We start from the raw sequence: 9,855 nt of genomic DNA, 5'->3' as shown, positions 1-9,855 counted from the left end.
AGGCCCTGGCTTGGGATCTCTGGATCTGCTTCTTACTGCCACTGTGACTAGGTGGCGGCACAGCCAGGGAATGAATGGAGGAGGAAAGGTAGCCAAGAGAGTGCTGGGGAGGGGATGCTGATGCCCACCTGCTTTGTCCCCAGGGTACTCTGCCCCAGAAGATAGGGTAGGGAGGATATTATGTGACACTCTCCCATAGGGGAAGGAAACACTGTACCCCGTTTTTGCTGCAGGGGAGGGCAGAAAGGAGCTCCTTGGCAGGTACCTGCATGTCTAGGAGACACCTACAACAACATGTCCCTCTCCTGGAGGGGGCCAGTCTCATCTCCCCTCCCCCTCTGTGCCCTTTGCCCCCATTCCTTCTCCTCTGTGACTCCTTTTACCACAAGGCTTTTGTATGTGTTTATTCTTTTGATGGACAAATATGTACTGTGAAACAGGTGTGGTGGCTCACTCCTGTGGACCCAGCTACTGGGGAGGCCAAGTTATAGGTCAGTCTGGTAATTTAGCAAGATTCTGTCTCAAAATAAAAAATAACAAGGCCTGGGGCTGTAGCTCAGTGGTAAATTGTCCCTGAGTTCAATCCCCAGTTAAAAAAAAAAAAATTAGAAACACCTACTATGTGCAAGGCACTGGCAACACAGCAGTGAATAAGATGGACCATGTCTCTTGCCTCACAGGACTTCAGCCCAGGGCAGGGACATAGATGATGGACAACACACAGTGAAGAAGGGAACAAGACCTGGGGAGGAGGGCAGCCTTGGGTGGATGTCCGTCCGAGAAGGGAAGACAGGAATAGAGGTGTTAATGCTCCTCATTCTGTGGACTTAGGGCCAATGTCACCTGCTCCAAGAAGCCTTCCTGTCCTCTCGGCTTGACACTTCCACTCTAATGGGCCCCTATAGCCTGTTGTGTCCTTACTTGGTAATGTTCATCTGCCCTCCGTTGTAAGTGCCACGAGGTCAGGAGCCAATTCTCTTCTGGGTGTATGGGAGGCAAAGGGCGTTAAGGGTGAATAGGTTTTCCCCAGAAAAACAGGAGCTGCTCAGCCGGGCCAGGTGTCCAGATGGCAGAAACTTTTCTTTCCCCTTCTCTGGCCCCAGGCCTGGGCTCCACACCCCATTTGTGGTTCACAGAAACACGTGAAAGAGATCAGCAGGCCTGGTCTGATGCTGTGGGGAGAGTGGCCTGGTGGGACAAGGCCCAGAGGTGGCTCCTGTGCTGCCTTGGGCTCAGGCTGGCCTACTCCGGTCCTTCTGTCCCAGCTCCCGGAGGCTGTCTCCTTCTATCACTGCTCTGGGAGAAGGTGGTACTATGGGAGCCCTCCAGATGGCCACAGTACAGGGCCACAGGGATGGCCTCGCCGCCCCCCCCCCCCATCCTGGGCAGGCACCACCCTAGGCAGCACCTCCCTGAACTGGAGCCAGATCTCTGGGTCCCAAGTAAGTGCTCAGGAGGCCCACAGCTCATTGGAACTCGGAGCTGGAAGGTAGGAATCAGCACAGAGGGACTGACTCTTATTTTATTTTTTCACTTTTTCTGTACACTCTGAACGTCTCCCTCCCCTGGCTCCAGCAGACCTGTGCGCCTGGCACCTTTCCTGTGGCAGATTATGCTCTCGCAGATGCCCGACAAAGCTTTTATCACGTCCCCCCTTCACCCCGCCCCGCTTCAGGGGATTGAGCTGCCGCCACGCACGGCTAGAGAAACGTCTCCATGCTTTATCCAGGCTCTGGCAGGGACAGAATAAAAGCAGCCTCCCCACCCACCCACCCGGCCAGCCAGCCCTCCTGCCTGGAATGGCTTTAAAAAAATTAATTTGCAATGATTTACTCCCTTCTGTTCTGTGGGGATCACCAGCATTTTAAATATGTATTTAAATCAGATTCACTGCTCCCAGTTAAATCTCGACTGCCTCCCCCCTCCCAGCAGAAAAAGCACTGGATTCAGAATCAGGTGACACAGAAGTTCAGGCCAAGTTCTGCTGATGATAAGCTTCGTGACCTTGGGCACGTGACTTAACCTCTCTGCACCTCCATTGGCTCCTCTGGACACTGGGGTTAATGGTAATCCCTTCCTGGTAGGGTGCTTTGAGGATTAAATTAGATAACGTTCAGGGAAGAGCAGTGCGGTGCCAGGCCTGTGTCTTCTGTTCCCCAGTCCTGGCTGTCCAGCTAATTAGCCTGGTGACCTTGGGCGGGCCGTTCTGCCACCCTGGGCCTCGATTTCCTCATCTGTAAAACACAGGGGTTGTTGAAGGAGGCCCCCACCCTTAGTCTTGAGCCCCCACTCACCTCTTCTGCCCTCTGCCAGATGCCATCCCCTGGTCTCCTTGGCCACTCTTTTTTCCTGGGTTTTAATTGGAGCGCTCCCCTCCCCAGCTGCCTCCCAGGCTCCCTGTGAAGTCGCAGGGTTATGGCCCTGAGGGGCCTGCAGTTCCTGGCTCATTTTCAGGGGCAATTAGCTGTGATGTCACAGGTCTAGGAGGTGGCCTCAGTAGGGCGCGTGGCCATGCCACCGGGAGGCCAGCACCCTGCCTGTCTGTGGCTTACAGGGCTCCCCCAAGCCTAGGGAGGGGTCCCTGTTGCCAGCTGTGGGGAGGGGCTTCCCCGGCAAAGCCATTTCCATTCCTGTACTTTATGAGTCCTCCAGCCGAGTGTAAATGAGTTCTACTCGGTGCTTTTGTTGGCAACCGCCGGTGCCTTGGAAGCGAGGGGCTTTGTCAGGAAGAACAAAGCTGCTCCGTGTTGCTCTGATTTGGGGGAGGTGGGCTCCTGGGGGAGGCTCCTGGTTCCTCCGTGCGCCTTGTTCCCAGACCCGCCGTTGTGTGTGGGGTTTTAAGTCCTGTGGCTCGGGAGCCGCATATGTTTGTGTGTGTGTGTGTGTTGGCTGGGGCTGTTTCCCTCCTTTTTGGCTCGCAGAGAGGATTCTGTGGCAGCCGATTCCAAGGACTGAACTTTTCAAATCACTGCTTCAACAGCTTTTAAAAATCTGGACCTAGTTACTCCTGTCATCCATGTGTAAAGATTTAGGAAAGAAAATTCCAGACCCGAGGGTGGGCAGCCGAGGGTGTCCAGCTCCTGGCGGCGCTCGCTGCAGCCCCGAGGTCAAAGCCGCCGAAATGCCGAGCGCCTCCTGGGAGGGGGGCACGGTCTGCTCCGCGCCCGACATCTGGATATGGAGAAAACATCTGGGTGGCTGGGCTTTTCAGGTTTCTGCCTGACATTTAATATCACAAACACTGCGCCTGCCTCCCCCCCCCCACCGCCGGCCACCAGGCTTCTCCTCCCAAACACACCCAGCCCCTTCCCCCTCCTCCTGACGGGGGAAGAAACATCCATTCTTTCCAATTCCCCAGCGTTTTCCCCCTGCCGGAAATCTGATGGGCTTATGACATCATGGCTGGCTTCTGAGCGATGAAGTGGATGCTACAAAGAAGCCGACATATCAGATGGATTTGGAAATCCCTTCCCCTCGGGCCGGAGGGGAGGGCTCGAAGTCGGGGATGAGAGCTTTGTCTAAGAAATTTTAAAAAACAAAAACAAAACCGAAGTCTTGCTCCGTATGCAAGACAGTTTGCTTAAAAACAAGCAAACTGTGTGGACATCATCCTGTCTTAATAGAAATGCTGGGTTTTATGAAACAAAAGTGGCTAAGAAATCGGACCCGGAGCTCCCCAAGAATGTCTCGTTTCTGTTGACAGTGTGCATCCTCACTCATCAGAAAGGGGGACTGGGAGTGGTTTCTCTCTCTTCATTATTCAAATGAGATAGCTTTTTTTTTTTTTTTTTTTTAAGGCCAGGGTAAATTGCTGGTTTGTGAGTTTCCAGGAATCCATTTTTATGGAGTGACCTTGGACCTGCTGGGGCTACAAACACTGTATTTCCCTCTGCTGGGTGTCCTGGCTGTGAAGCCCTCGGGACTTCTCCTGGTGGGGCTTGAGGGGTGACAGTGTGTCCACAGGGCAGGGACAGGGACCTATAGGCCAGGGTACTTCTTGAGATGAAAAATCTTTGAAAGGAGAGTCAAGAGGGGATGAAGTAGAGGGACTGTGACACAAGCCCCAGGGCAGCCTAGGAGGGTGATTCGTTGTGTCCCCCTTCAACAGGGAGCGAAAAGCCCAAGAGCCCCAGGCGGAGGGGCTCCAGTCCGTATCCACTCACTGTGCAGCAGGCCCAGGTGTAGGGAAGCTCAGACTCTGTGTTGGGCGTTTGGAGTCCAGCTCTTCTGTGGACCTGCTGCAGGTCCCTGGGCAAGTCACCCCCCCTCTGTTTCTCTCTCTACCGGCAGGCACAGGACCCCGCGGCCCGCTGAGAGAACCCGTGCTGCTGCGCCTGGCAGGACACGGGGGTCCGGCCACTGTCAGCGGACCCCCTAGAGCTGGGAGAGGCCTGTGTGCATTCTGGAGTCCGATGCCTGGTGTTGCATCCTGGCTCTGCCACCTGTTATCTGCATGACGCCATTGATCTTGGTGACAGTCTCTGTGCCTTGGTTTCCTCATTTGTCAAGCCACAGTAATGATAGTCCTGCGCTCACACACGGGCTGCTGAGGGGATTAATGGCTTCAGAAGGCCTGGGATATAGCGGTGAGCACCAAGTGTTCGCTGTCATGACATGGTCCCCGCGTGGGACCAGGCTGGGAGGGGGCCTGTCGAGCTGAGCACGGGAAGAGGATGATCAAGGACTGTGGGACCGTCCCTTCAATTCTGCACACAGAACTCTCCGTGGCTCCACATGGCCCAAAGGGAGCCAAGTCCCCCCACTCGGCTGGGTCGTGTGCCTGGTGCTGGCTCCCACAGGCGGTTCTCCCCGCTCTGTGCTCCATCCACCCTCCCGGCTGCTGGGCACACCACTGTCTTTGGCTACGATACTAGTGGGTAGTCCACACTGACTGCCACCTGCCACCCTTTGTTCTGTGGCCTCGATGCAGATGAATTCATTGGATTCTCACACCCACCGTGAAAGGAGGGCGGTCATTCCTGCTCCGAGGTGAGGTGTGTTGCCAAAGCCCCAGAGCCCTGACTGGATGAGGGCGGGGCTCCTGCCCTCCAACCTGGCTGCATGGGTCTTCCTCCTCCTGTTCCCGCCTTGCCCCGAAACTGGGGCACCTGCCTGCCCATGATGCCCATCTCTCAGCCAAGACTTTGGGGCACTGGACAAGGGGCTTCCCTGCTCTTCTCCCATGGTGGCTCTCCAGGTCCCTTGTCCACTTCTCCGGGAGCCAGGATCTGGGATGTGGCCAGTTCTTGTACCCCACGAGGCCCTGCAGGCCCATCCAGGCAACGCCTTGGGCTACATTTCCGCTCTGGTGGTCATCCAGCGGCTCCACCTCAGCCGGTCACCCACTGCGCTGAAGTCAGTCCTGGGCCCACGCACCTGGCCTCCCCTCACCTCCTCTGCTCAGGCCCAGAGCCTCCAGGGCCTCCTTGGTCTCCCTGTCTCCCTGTGCCTTTAATCCATTGGCAGATCCATCGGTTTAGCTTTCAAACTGCATCAGCACCGTGACCCTTCCCCCACACCCACTGCCACCACCTGCACTGCTGGCCTCCTCCTGGGTCTCCCTGCTTCCTCTGACCCACTCGGAGCCCGCTCTTCAGCGATCCCCTTGGAACTGAGGTCACATCCTGGGCTCCTCCGCCCAGAACCCTGCTGTGGCTCCCAGCTCATTCAGGGTCAGAGTGCTCCTGAAGGTGGCTGCGGCTCATCCCCTCACCGACCTCTGTTCCCCCCTCCCGCCAGGACACGTGTCACCGGGGTACCTGGCCTCAGGACGTGCACCTGCTGTTCCCTCTGCCCAGGGCACCCTTCCCTCTGGTTGGCATCACTCCCTCCTCTACTTCTGTTAGAGCTCTCATCAAAGGTCACCTGCGCAGAGAGACCTTCCCTTACCATCCTGCCAGGTCATTGTCCCACTGCACTGCTCTCGTGGCACTTCCTGCCACCGACCTCCTCCGGTACACCTTTTTACTGGAAGGTGAACTTCATTTGAGCGGGCTCTGCCTGTCTTCGCTCCCAGCCGAGGGCACATGCTCCACTCAGGGTGTGGGGTGTGGGGGTGAAGGCACGTGCAGGGGGACAGGTATTGAGCAGCTGGTTTGTGCCGGTTTCTGTGCTGGATTCTGAGCAAGATCCCTTGTCCCGTCTACAGAGCCCTCGCCCGGGGGCAGGGGAGGAGACTGACTCTGAGCAAAAAATCCCAAGCAGGTGGCGTGGGTGGTGTCCAGGAGCAGGCTTAGAGGCCCAAGTGGTCCCACCCTTTGGAGGGGGCTCCCTGAAGACGGGGGTCTACATGAGCTGGCCTCAAAGGAGAAGAGAAGTTGGATGGTGCTGAGGGTCTGGTGGACAGCAAGCTCTGGGGGCTCCCTGCATAGACAGGGCCTTAGAGCTCAAAAGACCCACGGGGGTGGAGACAGGGGCGTGTGTAGGTTGGGCCCCAGGAGGGGAGGTGCAGGGCGAGTGCCTGGGGACAGGTTGAGGAAAGACTTAGGTGTGTGTGGAGAGGTGTGAGGAGGAGAAGTGGAGCCAGGTTTGGCGGCACGTGTCTGTAATCCCAGAGACTGGGGAGGCTGAGGCAGGAGGATCCAAAGTTCAAGGCCAGCCTCAGGACTGTGGCCCTGTGGCGGGGCAGCCCTGGGCTGCAGCGAGGCTCTCCTCCCCCAGCCTCGGGATCCTAGATGCTTCACTCACTTCTGGGGCTCAGTGCCCCCAGAGAGGAGCTCTGGATGCTCCCTGCAGTCCGGGCAGTGGACTCTTGGAAGTCCCCTTGCGGCTGTGCTGTCCTGCTCCGGAGAGGCGGAGACTTGTGCTTGGAGGAGCCGAGGGTAGAGTGGCATCTCCAGGAAGCGCGTGGGGAGTGGGGTGCAGAACGTGCCAGCGGGTGTCTTCTCCCAGGCTGCGTTTCTCCGGTCCCTCCTTCAGGGACCGGGGAGGACAGTGGTGAGGGTGGGCCGGCTGTCCCCAGCAGGACCTTGGTCAGGGGCCTGCTGGGCTCTGCCTGATGGGCCACCCAACTTTGGCCTCACCCTCTGCAGAGCACCACAGACCTGACAGAGCAGGCGGAGAAGCCGAGCCTCCGAGCACAGAGGTGACCCACAGCTGCTGTCACCACAGAGCTGATAAATGGCAGATGAGGGACCTGAACCTGTCTGGCCCCAAGCCCTGCGGTCCTCTAGCAAGACTGAGCCACATCTTTTGGGTGGCCTGGTGAGCTCATGCCGGCTGGGAGAGCCAGGCCCCTGCCTGTGACAGGCTCACCATGCAGCCCTGGGGGAGCTGCCCTCCACGTGGCCACCCCTCCTTTGGGGAAGGTGAGTCAGGTCTCTGGAAAGCCCTGGAGCCTCTCCCCTCAGCGGGGGCTTCTCTGAAGACTCCAGATGCTTCTGGGATGAGTGTTCTGGGCTCCTGAAAGCCACAAAGCCACCCCCTTGCAGCAGGGGGTCCCTGTTTTACAGCTCGGGAAGCTGAGGCTCAGAGAAGAAGAGTAACCCGAGGGAGGAACACCAGCCACCGGGAGGTCCATCTTTATTCAGCTGGGGATGTCCTCCTGGGGCCAACTGCTGTGTTCACTGTCTGGGGGACAGAGGGGCGGGCTCTATGCGCAGCCTCAGGCCTGTGGGAGAGTGTCAGGGGCCAGCCTCAGCCCACACTACCAAAAACTTTTCAGCAGGTCTGTGGGGAGAGGGTCTTGGAGGGCGTGAGCTGTCAGTCACCAGTGGAGTTCAAGCAACCCTGCCTGTGAGAGGCAGGAGGTTAAAGCCACAGGTTATGCTGAGCCGTCCAGGTTTCTGAGACTCTCCAAGCCTCAGTTTTTGTATCTGTGGGATGGGGCTATTAATTCCCAGCTGTCACAATCTCCAGGAGTCAACGAGGACTGGAAGGCACCCTACTTTTTTTTCTGAGCCCCAGAAAGGTGCCTCTAAGCTGCTCTGTAATGGCCAGAGGACAGAGTCCCCGTGGAGCAGCCCCTGTCACAAGCCCCAGCTTCTTCCTAGATGGTAGAGATGGGGTGTCCAGGCCTTGGGTACGTTGGTCCCTCGCATCTGTCTCCCAGGCTCACCTGTCAGCTGGGCTGGGCCATGGCTGGCACTTTGAGTAACCGGAGCTTCCACGTGAGTTTTGCAAAAGCAGGGCTGTGCACGGAGACGTGGGCCTCCTCGGATCTTGGCCTCCAGGAGAGGCAGGGCTCACAGAAATGCCCCGCCAGGCGGAGGCCAGAGCCCGCTGCCCCTCAGAACTTCCTGACTAGGAAATGGACCTAGAGAGATCCATTTTGCAACCAGGACCCAGAGAGCAGGTGCAGACAGCTGCTTTTGTGGGCACCTACTCTGCCCCAGGGGCTTTCCTTACACATAATTGAATAATTTTTTTTTTAGAGAGAATTTTAATATTTATTTTTAGTTTTCGGCGGACACAACATCTGTGTTTGTATGTGGTGCTGAGGATCGAACCCGGGCCGCACGCATGCCAGGCGAGCGCGCTACCTTTGAATGATTTTTGAGGCACAGTCTCATTGTGCAGGAGAGAGCCAGAGCTCAGGGAGAAGCTACTTGACTTGAGCAATGTCAGACCTGGGGCCCTGACCTAGGGCCGTGGGATCCCCAAGTCAGTGAGCTTTCTCTGTCCCTGTCCTGCCATCGCCTGGGGCAGGGCAGTGAAAGGGGCACCGGCTCTGGAGCCCTGCAGTGCCATGGGGGATCCCAGGCTGGGCAAGAGGACAAACGCAGGCACATCCTGGCTCTGTCCTCACCTTGGCACATCCCCCCTCTCTACTTTGATCTTCCCAGACTTGGGTTTCTCCCTTTCTGTGAGGAGGGACAGTCACATGACTGGCAGTCTAGCAGTTCTGCTTTCAAATCCTGCCCTGCCACCCCTGAGCCTGGAGCAGAGAAGAATATGGGGAACAGCATGCAAACAGGGAACAGCATGGGCAAAAGCAAGAAGATATGAGGCCCTTCGAGATCTGCATCAGCTTGGAGGGTAGAACCAGGGTCTGGGCAGAGAGGAGGCCTGAGGTGGGGTTCCCTTCTCCCACTTTGGCCCTTTAAACAGGCTGTCCTCCCTGCTTGGCCTGGCCTTCCTCTTCTTGTCCTGTCCAAGCCTTCATGTTTTTAAGGCCCTGATCACTGGTATCCCCTGTCAGTCCTTCCCTGAGTCACAACCCAATGCTGCTCCTTACCCCAGAATACCCACAGACCCCTATGCTGCCTCAGTCTGAGCAGTCAGTGACCAGGTTGTGCAGGTTTCTGTCCGAGGTGTGGTGCTCAGACCCTGACTCCATGCCTGCTGGGTGACCCTGGGCATGTGGCCTCACCTCTCTGTTTCTTCATCTGCAGGATGACAGGAGCAGCCCCAGTTTTCAGGGTTCTCTAGGGGATTAAATGAGGTTGTGCTTCTGATACAGCAAACCACACTGCCTCAGAAGGTCAGCCCGCTGGGACACACCTGTTCATGCATGTCATTTCCATGATCTGTAGGTCCCCTGAGAGCTGGGCCTCGTGTCTGGTGCTGACTTCATGGTGAGGCAGGATTGGGGTCTTGGTGATTGCTTCTAAGTGCATGGGCACCCCATTCTGCTCACGTGGGATCCCTAAGGAAACCAGCAACCTGAGCAATGGTCACCATGGGATCCCTGCATCATCTTGTTTGATGCTGACCACCCTGTGACAGGGGATTATTAGACCCATTTTGCAGAGACTGAAACTGAGGCCTAGAGCATGGAGGCTGCCTGTGTAATGACCACTAGAGTAGTCGGGTTTGGCACCTGAGTCTGGCTGACGTTCTTGGGTGGGACTCTGTCCTCTCATGCCCCTTGCTAATGGCCCAGACCCCTTCCCTCCCTCTTGGTGTCCTTGCCCA

This window comes from Spermophilus citellus (assembly GCF_964194105.1).
Source record: "Spermophilus citellus genome assembly, chromosome: 10".
NCBI lineage: Eukaryota > Metazoa > Chordata > Mammalia > Rodentia > Sciuridae > Spermophilus > Spermophilus citellus.
This window is presented reverse-complemented; position numbering follows the sequence as displayed.